We start from the raw sequence: 20,366 nt of genomic DNA, 5'->3' as shown, positions 1-20,366 counted from the left end.
AGTGACCTTTTTTTTTTTTGTGCTCGGCCGTTGCCGCAGACAACACGTATGTCTGCTTTTGTCGCGAACGTATAAGGTGATGTTTATTAACCGATAAATAGGGTTCCGTGTTTTAGGAGTTTATTTTTCTTGAAATTCGGAGGGTGTTTTTCGAAGTTTATTTTTGTTTGGCGAAAATTCGGCGTTTATCGAAGTTTATTTCTCGTGACGTGACATGAAATGACAAGAACTTTATTTGAGTCCTGAGGGACTGAGATCTTGGGGAGCAAAAACCGAAGGCTCCCGAACATTAAGTCGGTGGCTCCGCCCACGATGGGACCGGGAGATGAAGTTCCGCCGCAATGTCATGGGCCCTCTGGACAGCCTGGAGTTGAATGTGGAGATTGCTGCTCTTGAGGGATTCCTGCCATTGTTCTTTCGTGATGGGTGGAGAGGCGTAAAGGGCTGGGCACAGCCAGAACATGTGATCAAAAGAGCATGAGTCATGACCACATTTGGGGCACGACTGTGAGTGGTCAGGATCTATCCTGTTAAGGGATCGAGGAGTGGGATACGAACGGGTTTGCAGGAGTCTGAGTGTGCTAGCCTGAGGTTTGTTCAATTTGGGGTGAGGGGGTTGAAATGTCCTCCTGCCCAGTCGATAATGGGAAACAATTTCGTGGAAAGTACATAACGCATCTTTGTGGATGTTGACCTCGTTCCAAGCCTGGCTACCCACGACAGCGCGGTACGTGAAATCGCGCGCTCTCTGGTGGGCCTGCTCGTTAGGATTACATCCAAGCGGGTTAATTGGGCTATCTAGATGGGCTGGGAACCACGACGTGAGGTATCTTCCTTCGCTGCTCTCCCTAGTCATTTGAAGTGCTTTAATCACAATACTGTTCGCCTGATCACCGCGCCGTGCCCGAGTCCGAGAAGGCGATAGCGGGAGCTTTTGAGCTGTGAAAAGCCAGAGCGATCGCCGCTTCCTCCGACACATGGGCAAACTTCGTATAAACAGAGGCTGCATTGACCAGGTTGCCCCCCCCCCCCCCACCCCCCACCCGCGTCTACCACCGAGACAGCGAACTTATCCCCCCTGTCATATCTAGCAGCATCGACAAAGAGCTAGGGCATCTAGTTTCTGCTGATTGATCTTTTTAAGGATAGACTTGGCTCTCGCGAATCTTCAACCCTCGTTATGCACTGGGTCGATGTTTCGCGGGACGGGGTCAACCATGACGCGAGTTCTGGTTTCCCGGGTCAAGCTAACTTTGGTCGCCGGTTCATGTCTGGGTTAGATTCCCGCTTCTTCTAAAATCTTGATCCCTGGCTTAGTGGTTGAAAGTCTCATTATTTGAGCCGCTGTGTGAGCTTCTATTAGCTCATCGATTGTGTTATAGAGTCCTAGCTCCAGCAGCTTCTCAGTGCTTGTGGACTGCGGAAGGCCGAGCACGCGCTTGAGGCCGGTTCTGATTAGGGAGTCGAGCTTGGCCTTTTCCGCTTTACCCCAATTAAGGTACGGCGCGATGTAGATAACATGACTTAGGAAGAATGCCCGATAAGCTATGAGCAAAGTATCCTCTTTGAGACCGCCTCTTTGATTTGAGACGCGGGCTACAAGTCTTAGGACATTACTATAGCCTGTCCAGTGAGCCTGTTGAGGCCCGTCGTGCTACAGCCTTCGGCATCAATGAGGAGACCTAGAATCTTGACCGAGTCTATCCTCGCTATGGGATGCCCATTTCTAGCTCGAATTTCTATCCGCAGAGTTTCCAGAAGCGCAAGGTTTCTGACCCCCTGTCTGGACTGGCGGTATAACAGTAGCTCTGATTTAGCGGGGGAGAGTTCAAGGCCCGTGTTTGAAAGAAAGTCTTCGGTAGCCTCCAACGCGCTTTGTAACGAGTGTTCGAGCATGGCTAGCGATCTGCCCGGAGCACAGATCGTGATATCGTCCGCATAAATGGCGTGACCTACGTTCGGGATTGCAGCGAGGCGAGTGGAGAGTTTGTGCATGGCTATATTAAATAAGAGTGGGAAGCGGGCCGAGCCCTGCGGGGTGCCGCAGGTGCCTAGTTCGTAAAGTCCTCCCGTGACCACGCCTAATCGGAGGTGTGCCTTGCGATCCGCGAGGAAAGATCTGGTGTAATTATGAAACTGCGGCCCAGGTTGAGAGACGAAATCTCCGCGAGGATGGGTTTATGCGCGACCCTGTCGAAGGCCTTGGAGAGGTCCATGTACGAGGATCCCTCTCACGTCACGAGTAGGGTTATCAAAGATTGCTTTCCTAAGCAGAAGCATAGCGTCCTGTGTGGACAACGCAAGCCGATTAGTTTAAAGAGCTTCTCGTTTTCAATATGTTCAGTGATTCTGTTATGTATCGCGTGCTCCGCAACCTTGGCGATGCATGATGCAAGGGAAATAGGTCACAGATTATTTATATGTTGGGGTTTTCCTGGTTTGGGTATGAGTACCACTTTTGCGGTACGCCAGTCTATCGGGACCTGTCCGCTTTTCCATACCTCATTTATTTTGGCGGTGACTATCTCGATTGCCCTATCGTCTAGGTTCCTGATGAATTTGTTCGTGATTCCATCAGGTCCCGGGGCTGATTTGCGATTTAGGTTGAAGAGAACGTGTCTGATTTCCGACACGGTGAAAGGTTTGTTTAGATAAGGTGCCGAGAATCCCATGTATTTCACACGCTCTACCGGGCGATCCGCGTCTTTGGCGAGGGGGAGATAAGTATGTGCTAAGTTGTTGGCGAATTCCCTGTCGGCGAGACCGATTGCGGTTTGCTTCTTAATGAGCCTATCCGTTGCAAGGCTAAGGGTGTCCTTAGACTGTTTATCGTTGAGGAGACTTTTCGATAAGCTTCATTTGCTACCTCTTCGCATACGCCCGTCCGTTTCGGTACACGTCTCATCTCATTGCTGCCGGGCGAGCTGGGCCGAATAGGTTTCAATCTTCTTGTTAGGAAGCGCGATTTTCAATCTGAGTCTACGATTAAGCTTTTGGGTCTTCCACCTGGCTGAGATGGCGTATTTGGCCTCCAGAAGGTGAGCCAGTCTCGAGTTCATTTTAGGAACTTCAAGATCTGTAATGATTTCTTTGGTTGCTCCTTTAACTGCCATGTTCAGATTCTCTAGCAGATCTGCATACGTTTCGTCTGGCGGGACTGTTTCATTTCTGATTTTTTTGAAAAAGGTCCCAGTCCACATACTCATATCTCGCGGGTGGTCTGGGTTTGACACGAAAAGAATTTCAAGTATGTAATGGTCACTGCCTAGCCCCTCCTGGAGGTTGTTCCACGTGCCTTCGATACCTCGGAGGAAGATGAGATCGGGGGTCGTATCTCGACTAACCGAATTACCGGATCTGGTGGGGAGCCTTGGGTCTGTGACGAGTATTAAGCCGAGCTCTGTAGCGTTGAAGGCCAAGTTCTTCCCTTTTGCACTTTTGTAACCGTACCCCCATTCCGTATATGGTGCATTAAAGTCATCCGCAACAACGAGAGGCGCGCTTCTCGCCACCCTAGAGGTGGTGCCTAGTAATGAAGTCTCTTTTCCTGTCCGATGGTGCGCTGTACACGTTGAGAATGAAAATGTTAGAATAGATTCTACTGTTGGGTACGATCTCTATTAACTGGGCCTCGAGGCCCGCTTTGTACGCGCGGACCTCGTACTCAACGAACGAGATGTTCTTTCTGATTAGGGTAGCGATACCTCTGCCCTTTTCTCTCCTGTATGCTACCATGCGGTACCCGAGGGGAATTTCTGCTGTATATAGCGTTTCCTGTAACAATATAACTTGCGGCTTGTCCGCAATAGACCTGATAAGCTGTCCCAATGGGGCCTTTCGACTCTGGAAACTTGCGCAGTTGCACTGCCAGATTTTCAGATTGTTGCTATTCGCGTTCGCCATTTTGCCTACTGAGAATGATCAATCAGCCCGTTTAGCTCCACTTCCGGGATTCGGGTTCGCCTGATTCTGCACTGTCGACGCCGGCCTTTGGCGTGGACCTTGGGTCTCTCCATTTGAGTTAATCTCGTCTCCATCCCGGAGAGCATTTCCATCATGCGTCATAGGGTCTTTTCTATGGCAGCCATAGCTTGCCTCTGCTGTTTATTTTGGCAGGAGGATCGGCGGCGGTAGCTGTGGCTTCGCTCGGCTCAGCCATCTCATCCTCCTCTTCTGTCTCGCTCACCGGTTCTGGGTTGGGAGCTTTACGCTTGGATTTTCCAGCAAGCGGGCCTAGAGCTTTAATTTTATCCTCATCGCGGTTCGAGATTTGCCCTCTAATGCTATTTAAGGCCTCCTTAAGCTCTGCAAGTTCACGTCTGAGCTGTTGATTTTTCCCCCTCAAGTGATTGGATTCGGGGATAATTCACTAGCTCTGACTGTGCCTTACCACTTGCTCTTTTGGCCGTCGTAGCCTTCTTTCCCGTCGACGGCGCTGTAACGGAGCCCTTGACTTTATCGGCCCACGTGGCCCGCTTCGCGGGCTGGGAGCGAGACCGGGATCGGGATCTCGATCTGGATGCGCTGGTTTTCCCGCCTTTCCTTCCGAAATTCGGAATTTAATTTTGCATTATTCTCAATACTCCAAAATCTTAGATGAAATGATATCTGAACACGAAAACATCAGAACACACGAAGCGTATTTTAGATGTCTGGAAGGTTCGAACGCACAATATACACCTAAGCACAAATACTTGACTAAAAAACACCTACGTTTGTTACTTTAAAGCTTGTTGTAATAGACGCAAGCATACTTTACGAGGTTGCTGTCATGGAAGACGCCCTTGCCGTTGGCAGTGCTGTAACACGACAAAACTTGCAAACAATGACTCCGTCAGACGACGCTAACTCTTCAAAATCACTAAAGTCGATCCTTTGCGTAGTCGCTGGAAAGCTTTCGTTTCTTTCCCATTTTGCTTGCCCAAATTTTTTGTTTACGCACTACAGAAATGCGTCATGTGAACATGCCATGCTTTCCGCCATCAGGCTTTACGCACTCGATTCGGTCCCCTGGCGTTCGAGTGCCGCGAGTGGACCGTATATCAAAATGTCGTCTCGCGCTCCTGGGGGGGGCGACAAGCCCTTTGTTAAATGTGCGATGGGTGCGGTCTACGAGATACTGTTGACGTGAGGTAAAGGTTATATCGGCCAAACCTGCCGATGTATCAATGACCGCTACGAACATATGCCTTTTATCCAAAGGCTTTCGATAAAGAACGGAACAGGGTCATATTGTACGTTAAAATCGATAGTTTACCGGATAAGTCCGAATTGTCAAAAAATTTTACCGGCGAGTGTTCATCGGATTTTTTTCGGATTTATCCGAAACCATGGAGCCCTACCCATAAAGCTGCCTTTTCAAACATTTTATGACCCGCCGCGGTAGCTTAGTGGCAATGGCGTTGCTGAGAACGAGGTCGCGGATTCGATCCCGACGGCCGCAATTCGATGGGGGCGAAATACAACAATGCTCGCACGTTGCAGCATCCCAGATGGTTAAAATTAATCAAGAGGCACCGCAATCAGATCGTTGTTTTGGCATCGTAAAATCCGAGAACTCAATTTTTAAACTTTATACGATCATGCATGATCGCGTACGCTGCGAAGAGCACAGACTTTGCGAACAAGCGACTTTAGTTGGTTCGAGTTATCCCTCGTGATTTTAATAAAGCATGCTTCATAATGTGCACTGTAATGACAACCTTTAATGAAAACTGATATTAATGGTGAGAAGGCTCTACATTATTCGCAACTATTCGACGACGACCCAGAAGTCGCCAGTCTGTACGTGCAACAAAGTTTTAATCCTACCATGTTGCGTATTACATAAGAAAGGTGCAGAAGCTGTCTCGGTTACACGGATACAAATACAAATAATGGTACTGTGAACGGTTAGGGCCTACCAACAGAACTAGAAGCACTACAAAAAACGAAACAGCCTTTATATTTCTGCGGCAGTGCGACAAAAGACAAAATAATGTGCAACCGAGCTGTCACGCATTACACAAAGGAAATACGGTTTATTGATTGTTATTCAGTAGGGGGAATAAAAAAGTCGCAGTTTCGCCCGCTAGGCGAATCATCGATTACGATAGCAAATCAGTGAACAACTGTACGAAGTAAGGATAGTAGTTTTATCGATAGTATAAACTTTTAAACATAGGCATACTGATTAAATTAACAAGCACGGTGTCACGCGCGCACAAGCAAACATGAACAAATCTTGCTCAATGACCGCGGGAACTCACTATCAAAACGCTGGAGCGAGGAAGTGCGGCAGTAGCAGCGAGCTAATTGGCCTTCGTGTTGCGTCTCGCATCAACGCGAACTAAGCCGCGAAAACACAGTGCGCGGCCAGACCCTGTCCCCATCGCACAATGTTTTTAAGTAGGAGTGTGCGAATATTCGAAATTTCGAATACGAATCGAATATTTTCCTTATTCGAAGCGTATTCGATTCGAGAAATGCATATTCGGAAATTCCCGAATATTCGAAGATGGCCCAATAACGGTAGAAACGGCGAATATTCTGACAGGCGGAATAATTGAACAAGTAACGAATTATATACTTGCTCCGCATTCTCCTCGGAACATGTTTATTCATTGAGAACTTCGCATGACCGGCTCATTATTTGTATGCTCTGTTTCAGTCTATCTGCATGACGCCCGTGAGACACGACCATGGAGTTTCATGCAGTTTATTTTTACCAAGCTTTATTCTATGGCTCTTTCATAACCATATATGATGTTCTTTAGGGCTCTGTAACTATATGCGATGAAATATGTATGCCCAAAGTGTTACCTGGACAATCTTTAGATGTTTGGAAATTAAAAAGAAATAAATATGTCCGAGGAGAACGTTGCATCGCCATCGACGACTCCCGCCTTGTGTTCCCGCTTTTCTCATGTAATCGCCGGCTCTCTGCTACCTGCTGCGCTGCTTCTTCTTGAGACAAACGCAAAACACGCTAACTTCGCCACTGCGCTATTTGCAACTATCTCAGTGCTGATACAGCCCTCGATCAGGCGTGTTCTCCAAGAATGGCATCAACTGCAGATGACGAGCCACCGAGCAAGCAAGAAAAGAAAGCCGGAAGAAGTCTCCTTTGGCGGCACTACACAAAGCTCTCGCCGTCGACAGCTCGGTGCAAGTCGTGCTAACATACTCTTGAAATACCAACGGGAATGACCACTACTATTCAAAATCAGATGAAGCAGCACCCTTTGTTGACGGAAGAGTACAAAAAAAGAGGCCACTGCAAATCCTCCGTTGAAGAATCAACCGACACTGGATGATATACTTCAGCAGAGACAGCAGTCATTGTCTCAGAAGAAAGAAAACGCACTTCAGCAGAATGTGGCAGCCATTCATTTCTTCACCATTTCTGCCACATCAGTTCAAAGCACTGGTCGAAGCAGCTGTAGAGTCGTGCTACAGTCAGCCACCTCGAACAAAATTGTCGCGTGTGCTCGTCCCACTCATGTACAACGACACAACAGCAAAGGTACGACACGAGCTGCGAAAAGTACTTGAACACGGAACAAGCACTCTCGCTATTACGAGCGATATCTGGACGCCGCGTGCCAACGAGGGGTTTGTAAGCCTCACGTGTCATTTTCCTGCGGTGAAGTTCGACATGAAAAAGTTGACTTTGAACACGCGACATATGCCGGAGAGTCACACGGCTGTGAACATAGCTGCGTCGTTGGAGCAGCTATGCACCGACTGGGCGATACCAATCGACTGCGTGAAGTACATCGTGACGAACAGCGGCCGCAATATCCAAGCGGCCGCAATATCTGAGCGGCTGCCAGGAGACTGCCTTGGCTCCAGCGAGCCTGCTTTGCGCACACTGTGCACCTAGTGATCAGCAATGAAATGTCGTGTACTCCGGCAATCAACACACTCTGCAAGAAGGCTAAAGCGATTGTAGGGAACTACAAGCATAGCCCTAGTGCACACAAAAGACTGATCGATCTGCAGACGTAGCTGAACAAAGACGTGCTCTATGTTGCGTAGGATGTTGACACAAGATGGAACAGTCAGTACCTCAAGCATAGCCCTAGTGCACACAAAAGACTGATCGATCTGCAGACGTAGCTGAACAAAGACGTGCTCTATGTTGCGTAGGATGTTGACACAAGATGGAACAGTCAGTACCTCATCCTCTCAAGGCTCCTTGAACTCTAAGAGTCCATCAGACTTGAACTCACCTTTTCGTACACGAGCTTAGATACCTTTAACTCTGCAAAGTGAAGAGATGCAGTGGAGTTTTTGGAGGCATCGAAGACCTTATTTGACGCAACTGCGATCTTAAGTGCTGGAAAGTACCCCTCATTGTCCTGTCAAATTCCAATTATTTTTGGAATGCTGCATTGCCTCGAAGATTGCAAAGGCAACTCAGCGTTTGCTAACAATCTCGCAAAATCTGTCAAGACTCGTTTCGCTGAGTGAGATTTGACGAAGTGGTCAACCTGGCCTTGTTTCTTGATCCAAGCTTTAAGGACACAGTTCATCAGGCGTCTGGTTAGATTATCTGGCTGAAAGACATTGTAACAAGGGAGCTCCGCGCAGCTGGCGTAGAACCCAGTGAGGACATTGCCATGCCAGCGTCGAGTTCGTGTCCGCTGGTGTCGACTGTATGGAAAGCTTTTGACGGTCTAGTGATGAACAAGGAGAGCGCACATTTGGTGTCTGCCTCTCTATACGGAAAAGCATCTTCTCGAAAGGGGCAAGGATCCTTGTGAGTGGCGGCAGTCCATTGGCCGCTTCACGTACGTACCCGCTTTTAAGTACACTTGCCCACAAGTACTTCGCCATCGCTGCCACCTCAGTTCCAAGTGAAAGTCTTTTCTACCGTTTGAATTGTTGTCACAGTGCATAAAAAATAATGGGGTTTTACGTGCCAAAACCACTTTCTGATTATGAGGCACGCCGTAGTGGAGGACTCCGGAAATTTCGACCACCTGGGGTTCTTAACGTGCACCTAAATCGAAGTACACGGGTGTTTTCGCATTTCGCCCCCATCGAAATGCGGCCGCCGTGGCTGGGATTCGATCCCGCAACCTCGTGCTCAGCAGCCAAACACCATAGCCTCTGAGCAACCACGGCGGGTGTCACAGTGCATACAGTGCGTTTACTTTCTGAACATGTTGAGCAGTTAGTTTTCCTTCATGATAATCACTAAAAAGTGCATTACTTGACTGAGAGCATTACCTCTCATTACCTGAGCGCATTATTTGTAATGAGTGTCTTTTTAACCTGCAGCAGCGTTGTAAAATGCAATATTTTTAACAAGCATTATAAAGCTATTGTCACCACATTTTGCTACTTTTTAATACTACGTACGTAGTACATATTCGATATTCGAAGACAGCTTTTGCCTTATTCGTATTCGATTCGTATTCGAAAATTTCAATATTCGCACACCCCTACTTTTAAGGTACCGCGACACCCCCTCCTCCCCAGACCCTTGCGCGCAACGGAAGACGGCGCGCTTCCTCTCCGCTTCCCTCGCTTGCGTGCAAGGCCGCGATCGCCGGCTCACCCTCGCCCGCTTTCACTCGCACATACAGCCCACGGCATGCGGCGACTATTTTATCGCCCGTGCTTTATACGGAACCACACGGAGACAGCAGAAATGCGCCTGCAGCGGAATGTCCACCTAGAACGACAGAAAGCTGAGCTAGTTGGTGAGGATTCATTATGCGAAAAAGAGGTGAGGCGTGCAGACAGGACACAAGAGTAGAGAAGTGGACTACACGAACGCCGATTATCAACTGAAGAGAGCACTGAGGCGAAAAAAGGAAGACACAAAACTCATCTGCGCAAGCTCAGGAATGGTATCACCACGTGTCAGCCGGGTACATGTGTCGGTCTACGTGAGAGATAACTGTTAAGGCACCTAATCTCTTCCTTATGTAAAGCGATCGAAGGCTGACTCACGCACGCACTTCCACCGTTATGCCATGCCTCTACCATAAGACGCGCATCTTCATTCTTATGCCTGTACAATATCACGCATTCATCTAACTCTGGAGTGCAGTTACAATCTTGGCAATGTAGGGAAAGATTAGAAGGCGATCCACCGGTTAACGACCTTTTATGTTCCATTAACCTCTGATTGATACACCGCCCCGTTTGCCCTACGTAGAACTGGCCACAGCTAAGGGGAATTTTATAAACCACACCCATACGGCAGTCAGTAAAACTGTTGTTCTTATTGTGCTTCACTGGACAAATATCTGTTCTTTTGCCTTTTACCTGCTACTTTTTCCTCTGCACGGCAACGCATATCTTACCTAGCTTATTGGGAGCAGTGAAAGCAACATTAACATCATATCTACTTGCAAATTTTTAAAGCCTGTGCGACACTGAATGAATGTGCGGAATAGCCACTACTCTTTTGTTATTACTGCTTTCTGTAATCACATCCGTCCCCCTCGAAACCGACTTCTTTAGGCGCTCAGCCACAGTGGCCACTGCTACACTAGGATAACCTGCTTCTAATAGTCGCCAGACCTGCGCATTAAAACTGGCGCTCATTTTGTGCATGCAGGATCTGGTGAGAGAAGACTTAAGGCACGACATGGCAATTCCGTTTTTTACTACTTTGGAATGCTTCGATTGAAAGTTTAACAACGGCTTCGAAGATCTTGGGGAGTACTGCCAACAAACGTGATTTTGTTCGAAGACCAAGGAAATGTCAAGAATCTGAATTACGCATCGCTGAGGAAATTCCTTAGTAAACTTTAATCCTCCTCCATAAAGTTTAAATTGCTCACTTACTGAGGTGGCAGCGGAATCGAATTCTTCCCTATTGCAGAAAATCAGGTAATCATCAACGTAGCGAAATATCTTGACAACGCTTGCCTTTCAATGTACTTGAAGTCGACGCTGATTGGGTGGAGAGATGGCGTTTTTCTGCAGAGATCAGGCATTTGTATTGGCTCAAAGGGTGCCCCTATTCTTAGCAATATTTACCCGAGTAAGGTTGACAGCTTCTTAGAGAAAGCCTTAGGTGATAGCGTTATCAAGATATTTCGTTACGTTGATGATTACCCGATTTTCTGCAATCAATGCAACGAGTGGAACTAACTTATGGCATATATGCTGAAATGGCGGAACCACAAATTCAACAGCCAGTGCTTAAGGTTTGTCCGTAGAGTACTGGGTGAGTTGGTAATTTACGGCGATAATCGGCACAACGTGGAAGGACACAAGCAGCGGATAAGTACGACGCGCTGACTGCAGGAAATCAGCGTCGCGTCCGAGTTTTCTTGTCTGCCATGCTGTGCCAATTATCGCCATGACTAATATCAGTTCAGATATATCCGTCCCCTAAAATATGGCCCCAAATACAATGGTGTTCTATTTAATTTTGTCCTGCAGTGCGTAGGCGAGGCTTATGGTGAACACATTGAACTCGCGTGTATTCGGCCCACATTTTGCGTAGATGTGAAGACAAAGTGAAGATGCATCACTAATCAGTAAAATATAAGGCTTCAATTATATATGCTAGAACTGTGGGTGCAATTGTTGCTACAGCTATAGACTCATTTTGTTTGATTCTCCTAACACCACGCGCTAGAAAATGCCGCCCTTTCAACGAAACTGACCATCACGCGGGGTTTTTTCGTCTTATCCGAGCGTTCCCAATAGGTAGACTTTTCGAAATAATGCGGTATATATATTTTTAAAAAATGGAAGAGCGTATCAGGAATGCAAGTTTTACCTTCCCAAAACGACTCAAAACGGTGGTAGAAAGATTCTTGCAAATACTTGTTCCATCTACGGGGATTCGGTACTTCATTGGTGTAACATAGGCGATAGATACGTGCCTTGAGTAAAGTAGTTTACGGTGACGTGATGCCCATTAATATCTACACTGCTACGTTTTCCCCGGTAGATAAACGACCATGGTGCTGCGCATATTACGGTGAAACCTGCAGTACGGGCACATATTTTTTAAGCACCACTCGCACACAGACGCACGCTGCAGAAGTGGAACGTTAGACACAAGGATTTCAACAGAAGTCGCAGCAAAAAGCGCGCTTGAGGTCGACAGAACGAGATGAGGACGGAACGATCACGAGTGATAAAGCAGAACCAGACACTGCGAACCGTGTTGCAACCCCGTAGGTATAAGATCGCCTACCCCTGTACAATGTGCAGTTTGGCAACCGGTCGGTGGATAAGCGATATTCAAGGATTTCTCTCTCTCTTTTTTTAAGTGGGGAGGGGGGTGACATTTTCGGAGGAAAGCGTCGCTCTACCGCGTGTGTGAAGAGGGGCTAGTGCTTTGCTCGAACGAAGTCTTTTGGTCTCAAATGTTTGGACGCATGGTGCTTTCATGAAGGTTATCACTCCCGGCCGCGGCGGTCGCATTTCGATGGGGGCAAAATGCAAGAGCGTCCGTGTCTCATGCAATGGAGGCACGTTAAAGATCCCCTGGCGGTCAAAATTAATCCGGATCCCCCACTACGTTCCTCAATCAGATTGAGATTTTGGCGCGTAAAACACTAGAATTCCATACGTACAAATTCTCACGGCTGCCTATCTTCGCAATAATCGAGCGTCCGTATACGTTGCAAACGGGACCGTTAAAAGTATGTCTGCTTCGCTTATATCCGGTCAGTGCAATCGACGGTTGTTTTCTTTTTCTTTGTAATTTTAACGTTATCTGGCAGAGTACGCTGCGTGCTCCAGCGCGATGGGGGCGGGAAGCAAGCGATGTCGATTCCAACGCAAAGTGAGAAAAGTAAACTCGGCTTTCCAGAATGACTAACCAGATACTGCAGCTGCACGCCGTGAAATTTGCGTGTTTCAAATCTTCACTTTGAAGACGAAAATTATGTTCAATGTGAACGTAGAAACTAGAAACTGACTGCAGCGGTGCAGTCAGTTTCTTGCTACTAGGTAACCGATATCCAGACTTTAGAAAAGCTGCAAGGCCAAGCGAGGGTGCAATACGTCGTCAGGCGGCACGGGTCAGTTACGAGACGGCGCATGCACACACGTGCGTCCCATACATGTGCGACCAAAGCAGCTCAAGAAATGCGCTTATTCACTGTAGTAAGTCTCCATGAGAATTAGGCAGCCAAAAATATATATATATTTAATTTCCTTTCAAACACTGCGTTAAGCCTGTAGTGCCGCTTGACTTTTATCATTGTAGTAAATATTAATTGCCGATTAACCCCAGGCATCAGTACATCGATCTCTTAGCCGATATCCACGCGCATTAACTTTTCCAAGACTTAGCGATCGAGTGGTTTAACACAGCTGTGCGCGGCGTTATGACATAGGATTTATCGCTCGTTACAAAGTACGCATGCACCGACGTCACAGCTAGGAATGCTGGGATAGCAGCTTTACCGTCGCGGTACCCCAACCGCTGTTGCGCTCTGCATTTGAATGTCGGTGCGGTAGAGGTTTGCCTGCCTCCGTTCTTCACGATGGTTATGTGTGCTAGCTGCTGTTGGCTGTTCCAACTGCAGCGGCAGCCCCAAACGAAAGGCGAACTTGACGAACATGAACACATAATAAGAATAAGATCAAGCCATTCACAAATGTAAACTAGACGAATATGTCATCTAAGAAATGTTTCTGAAATGAAAGATCTGTAACACTGCCCAGCAGTGATCATGTGCTGACAATGATACACTCTTGTCCGTTCGTACGCTTTCTGCGTGCACTGGACAAATGTCAAGGCGGCTCACTGCCCCTTACAAAACCTCCAAGACGCCGACTGCGCAACAGATCATGGCGACCAGCGTCGTCACGCGCAATGATATACCAGCTTTATTCGCTACCCCAAACATAGCAATTCAATGTACGTTAACGCACTTTTCAATTGTTTTAAATGCCACCGAACTTGAATGACATACGGCTAATTTTCGTGGTAGTGTAGCAGTATATCACTTGATTCAGGAATGCCCACGCAAGCAATAGCAGTGCAAAACTACCGTGCTGTATTGGTTGTATTAATTTCATGGTCAGTCTAAAGCCCCTCTATTCTTTAGGTCAGGTGGAGCAAATGATCCTATCTCCTACCACCTTTTCCGACATTCAGTGTGTGAAAGGAAAGTTTCCGCAGGCATATGTATGTTTGTGCAGCCGCTAAAATTTACTTATGCCCGTGTTGACAAACGGACCTTATCTCAACGCTAAAAGGCGCACTTTTATGCAAATGATCCTATCTCCTACCATCGAGTGTGTCTGTATGGGCCACAGTGCAGATCGTGTAGCGAATGGGCAGATGCACGCCGGGCTCGTTTGCCCACGACAACAAAACCATAAAAAACACTCCTTACCACAACACCGACATGAAGGCCGAACATGGAGTCAAGGCGATGAAAGTGCTGCATGAGGCGCACCACCGCGAACAATGAGCCAGAGTATGCAGTGTCAAACGCGGTGGAACGCTACCGAGAGGCAAACGGGCGCGACGTTGGACGGCACATAACGCAAAGCAGGCAATGGCGTCGGACTTCACGGTGGTCAATCTTTTAGACGTTTTCTATATCCCTACACAGTCACCAAGGAAATCCCCAGCATAACCTTATTTCTCCCCTTTCGCTCTAGATGCTGTGGAATTAATGAATGCTTTCACCAAAAAGTTGTACATGATACGGCGCGCTTATTTAAAGCATCAAGGAAGTTTTCTTTTCTTATTAAAGAAAAAAAAACGTCTGCGAGGAGCCATGCGGCGCAATTATATCAGACCACTGTGGACTGTGGTGCGCCCTTGTCCCCAACTTAGCGAAATTCTCGACGTATTTTCTCGTTCTTCAGGGACGTTGTCGACGGCTGCTCCTAGGTACCGACGACAGCTGCGTAGGTAAATTTTGCTCGAGTCCGACAAAAAAAAATATCTGGGAATGCAGCCTTCCGCTCTACTCCCGCTTCACGAACTCTACGCATGACATTACGCATAGAACTGTAATGGAAAGAGTAGCCTGCTGTATTTATTTTGTTCAATGCCTGCCCATCTGCATTTCGGTGCGACTGGGCAGGCATGGACCGATCGAGCTTCTTTTGCTGAATTTCCTTTTTTTTTTTCTTGACCCACCACGACTGTGAATACAGTAAGTTCCGATTTCAAAAAACGCCCGCGCACGAGCACCGTTTATACCAAAGTTGCAATCAATGTCGAATACCCCTCTTCACCCCCCCCCTTTTTTTCCCTTTCTTGCAGGGACATGCCGCACTTGCAGTCACCCCTACCCTCCCCACCTGCTGCATGTTTTGACAAGACACGCCCGAGGCTGCCCATGGTTGCAGTGTTGGTGTGTTTCTGTAAATGAGTTAAACCCCTATGATGCATGTATAACTTCTTTAAACTTTAGAATAAATTAAAACTTAATTACTCGGAATCCATGTCATGTCTAGTGATGCAATACATGGCAACTGAATACTAAAATAATTTTAGTTACTTTTTTCTTCAATAATGTATGGCAGTCGCTCATCACACAACATGCAAAAAGCCCACAAATAACAATTCACCCCTGTAATTTTTACACCTGAAATCAGTACACAAAAAATACCAGGGTATTTGACTGCTGTTTATCAGCCTGCTCTGAATTGGGGTATGTACAACTCCTTGATATCCTTGAAAGCCCTTGAATTAAAAAAAATATGAGATTCAAGGGCCCTTAAAACTGTCTGAAAATAAATGCACTCCTTGAATTCCTTGAAAACTGGGGCTGGGGGGCGACCTTTTAACATTCAAAGTAACAAACTCTGCATTGGGAGTATGCCATGGACACTGTCTATCAAGAAATGATCCTAGATATTTTCTTTTCAGGGTTGCTAAGTGATGCAATGTGGCGTGTGTCCACAGCCACCAAATGGCAAGCGTACTTAAATTACCATTGTCGTCGTTGTGCTAGACAACGCCAGATTGAGCAACCAAGCCATACTATTTTTGTTGTTTTGCTGGTTGGTCCATGCCACAGCCGTCATGGCTCCATTTTCGAGCCCTAGGTTCTTGAAACACCTGGCAGAAAGTAAGTTTCAGCCATTTGCCTGTAATACAGTGACTATCTTTGGCTGAAGCAGAACATTACTAACCATCATGCTAGAAGGCGGTTGACATCATTACGATGGGGAAGTCAACTTTGAAAAGCCACCTGAAGAGCTCAAAGCATTTGCCCAACTCAGCAGCTGCTCAGCTGCAAGAAATTGCAGCTACACAGGTTTTACTTTCTTCCAGTGTATGTGTATGAATAAGATTTGCTTCCCCCCCTTGACTTTTTGTCTTTAGCATCCTTGAAATCCTGGAGTTGTCCATGAATTTTGAGTCAAATATTCTGTACAAACCCTGTGTGATATGTTGAATGAGAAATACATTCAAATGGTTTCATGTAGGGAAGCAGATCTCGGAGATTTCTGTTTTTGCAAGGGAACCTCTTTGATGGCAAAATATTACATTTTTACAGGCTATGCTGTTTCTTAAGACTATTATTATCATACATATGTTAGAAAATAAAAATGACAGTAGCATTTGCGATAAATATAGCGTGGGGCCTGCCGCATTCCAAGAACTAATAACACCAGCAGTAAAGAACACTCTCAACATGAAGAAGGCGGCATTCCTTTAGCTTGCATCAAGCTCTTAACAAATATGTGAAGCAAAAATATTTACAGAAAGGAAGTGCTGTGAAGGTTCCAGTCTAGATAGTGAGGCTATCCATTAGTCAATTAAGGATGACGTCATGAAATTTCTTTGCACTAGCTGGAGCTGAGACAAATGTCCTTCATTTTTTTACAGCAATGTTTCAAATTTTTTAAATTGTTATATCTTTGGAGGTTTTCTGCAATTCAGATGCTTTTCTGTATGAGCACAAAATATGCCCTAACATCATGGTGCATTATAAGGTATGATCATTTTGAAGTTTTACAAAATTTTTCAAAATTGCCTGTTGCAGATACCATAATTCTAGTCATTAAGCTGGATTATTTAGAGATTATTTTACTTGCACAAGAAACCAAAACATATATTCAACTAATGAAAAAAATTCAGTAATTAATGTCCTATTTACTTTACAGCACATATTGCAACTTATAAATTGTGGCTGGCGAGTATGCAAGGCAATGTATCCACTTGGAATGAATTTCCAGAATGACACTTGTTTAGAGATGTGTGCCATCAAACTAGCCGTAAGAATGCACTGTTGTTCCACTTACTTTTTTAACAAAACGCTCTTTTATGCATTGAAGCACAGAAGTAACTCGAACATCCATGCATATTTGGTCCCACATTTTGAGAAGCATCTCGAAACTGGTGTTATCCTAGAAATTCATTTCAAGTGGATAAGACTTGCAAACTCACCAGTCGCAATTCGTAAATTGCAATATGCGCCATAAAGTAATTAATAAGTGAATTTCTGATAATTAGATAACTATGTGCTTCGCTTTCTCATGCATTTGGTAATGTACACCTCTTTGAATAATCCATCCCAAGGACAAAAATTATGCTATCTGCCAAAGGCTATTTTTAAAAGTTCCGTAAAACTTCAACATGATCACCCCTATATGATATGCAACAATTTTTGCTCATAGAAATGCAACCATGCATTTTAAGAAATTTAGGTTTGTTTAGGCATATGCCTAAGCATAAGCTTGTCTAAATTTAAAGAAAAATAACAATTCATGCAGCTGAAGGTTCATTTTCACGAATTTCATGGAGTCTGCAAACAACTTGGGTCCGCAATCTTCCATCATATCCCATCATTTTCCTCAATTCAATGTCAGCGGATCATTCAAAATCTTTGATAATGCCAAGAATGAGAGATATCGAGCTGCCAAATAAAATAATCTCTACAGCCTTTCGGATGCATTATCATGTGCGAGCTTTCGAGCATACAATGCAAGAATTTCGAAATGGAATAATGATTGTTTACGCCTCGAAAAGGTTGCCTAATTTTTTTTGTTCCTTTCAACCAGTACCTTTAATTTTCTTTTTCTTTTTATTCCAAGGAAACAGTGTGATATTCCAGCATGCGTTCCATGCTGCAAAATCGTATGCCTGGGGCTTAAGTACCAAGATGCAAAATTTAGCAGGGTTTTGGCAGAAAGTTCTTACCTCTTTAATTGGAGTGCAGATGTTCGTACTGACAGTGACATAACATTTGCATCTTGATTATTCCAGATAAACACACAATTTTGCATAACCAGTGCACACACATGTTCAACTATTCTTACCAAATAAAAAAGTTTCTCATGGCATGGCTTGTAAGGAACAAAGGGCATGTCATGGTTGTGAGGGTTTCAAGACAAAACTATGTGCTGTTTGTAGAAGGCACCTACTGTCAGTAAAATGTCTTGAGCACACAGATCCCACAGTAGCAACAGAATAAAAAAAAGAAAACGTGACCCTTTCGTACTATTCCTATTTACATTGTGAGGCACAGCAGCATCTTCAGAACCAAAAAATACTCAGTGGATCAGTACTTTCCAAGCAGATTTTTGTGACTGAATTGATTATCACAAATATGAAAAACCCACACCATGGTCTGTTACATACAGCTGCAAGTTTGCTTATAGGGGCACTAGCTTTGCATCAAATTTTCAAGCAAATTTAAAAAAAAATTTTTTAATATACTGCAGGCCCTTCACGGCCTGTGAAGGAGTGGTACAGAAATGTAATGGTAAATGCGAGTACATACTAAACAAAAACAAAAAAAATCATGCAAGAAGTCAATACACTGAATGATGTTCATAAAAGAGTCAATGTCATTGCAACATACAATATCATTTGTTAACTTGTTGCACTGGGAAATGGCCGATAGAAAATGGGAGCGTTTGTGAACATCAACACGACTTTGGAGGTAGATGGATTGTCTTAGAATGATTTAGTCTGGTTGAGTGTCTAGGAGGATCATGCAGGTAATGAGAACATGTTATCTGGAAATGACCATGGTATAACTGAGAAACAAATTTTAGTCGAGAAATTATTCCTCTCTGTGAAAGGGATTTTAGGTTTGCCCTTGCGATCAGACTCAAGACACTAGATAGCCTTTTGTATACTGAATATACAAACCTGACTGCAAATTTTTGTATGCGTTCTACTTTATTGATAAGGTATTTTTGATGAGGACTCCAGATTATATCAGCATACTTTAGGCATGGCCTTATTAGTTTTCTGAATGCATTTAGTTTGAAGTGTGGTTGTGCAATGCGCAGTTTCCTTTTTAAAAAGCATAGTTTGCCTTCGGCTTTTTGACAGATGGTTGAGATATGTGGCTCCCAGTTAAGGTTAGGCGTGAGTTTAATGCCTAGGTATTTTACCTGGTCACTTTTGTTGATTATTGAGCTTCCGATTGCATATGTAAAGTTAAGCGTGAGTTCCTTATTTGTGAAAAAAATGTAATGCGTTTTTGTAGTGTTCAGTTTCGCGCCCCAATTGTTGCACCAGGAGTGAATTGTTTGCAGTGAATTGCAGAGTTCTATTTGGTCATCTGAGTTATGTACAACTGTGTACACAACATAGTCGTCGGCAAACAGGCGCATCTGAATGGAGTTTTTAACATAAACTAGATGTCGTTAATAAACATCAAGAACAACAGTGGTGCAAGAACCGATCCTTGAGGTACTCCGGAGCAGACTTCGAGTCGTCGTGAAAGACGATTATTAATTGTCACACTCTGTTTGCAATTGGTTAGGAAACTGTTAATCCAGAATATTATTTTATTACTAATACCAAAAGCTGATAGCTTTGTGAGTAAATCCTGGTGCGCGACTGCATCAAACGCCTTCGAAAAGTCTAAAAAAATTTCATCTAATTGGCCATTATTGTTAAGTACATTAGCTATGCCATGAGTTAACTCAGCTGATTGGGTTATAGTCGACAGGCTTGATCTGAAACCGTGCTGTTGTTTATATAAAAGTTTGTTAGTTTCTAGGTGAGTTATTATGGCCTTAAATATTACGTGTTCCATTATTTTGCAGCATGAGCTTGTTGGTGACACTGGGCGGCAGTTATCCAACTCTAATTTCAAGCCCAATTTATGTATTGGAGTTATTGCAGCCTTGCGCCAGTCGTCTGGTAACACTTATGTATGTTTGAAGAGAAAGAGTGAACATTTCAAATATATAATTTGATGTCCAGCTTGTGTATCAACTTAAGAATGAGTTAGTAATCTGATCGGGACCAGTAGATTTTTTAAGATCAAGCTTATACAATGGAGAAAGTATGCCCTCTTACAGTTAATCCTTCCATGGGTATTTTGACAGCACAATGTTTTAAGACTGTGTTAGTAGCATGTGTTGTAAAAACTGACTGAAAGAAGTTGTTCATCTCATTAGCAATTTGTTCAGGATCCTGAATAACTTGATCAAAAATTTTGATTTGCGTTGTTTTT

At 44.9% G+C, this 20,366-nt stretch overlaps 1 long non-coding RNA gene across 1 annotated transcript in view; it reads right to left on the bottom strand.

Annotated features, from left to right (window-relative positions):
- The window catches only part of LOC135901564 (uncharacterized), a 28,969-nt gene extending 14,476 nt beyond the window's left edge, over positions 1-14,493 (bottom strand). Inside the window, exon 1 of the long non-coding RNA XR_010564175.2 lies at positions 14,316-14,493. This is a non-coding gene — a long non-coding RNA (uncharacterized lncRNA). The remainder of the gene's footprint in view (positions 1-14,315) is intronic.
- Positions 14,494-20,366: the final 5,873 nt, after the last annotated feature.

Source organism: Dermacentor albipictus, chromosome 1, assembly GCF_038994185.2.
Source record: "Dermacentor albipictus isolate Rhodes 1998 colony chromosome 1, USDA_Dalb.pri_finalv2, whole genome shotgun sequence".
Lineage (NCBI taxonomy): Eukaryota > Metazoa > Arthropoda > Arachnida > Ixodida > Ixodidae > Dermacentor > Dermacentor albipictus.
This window is presented reverse-complemented; position numbering and strand designations above follow the sequence as displayed.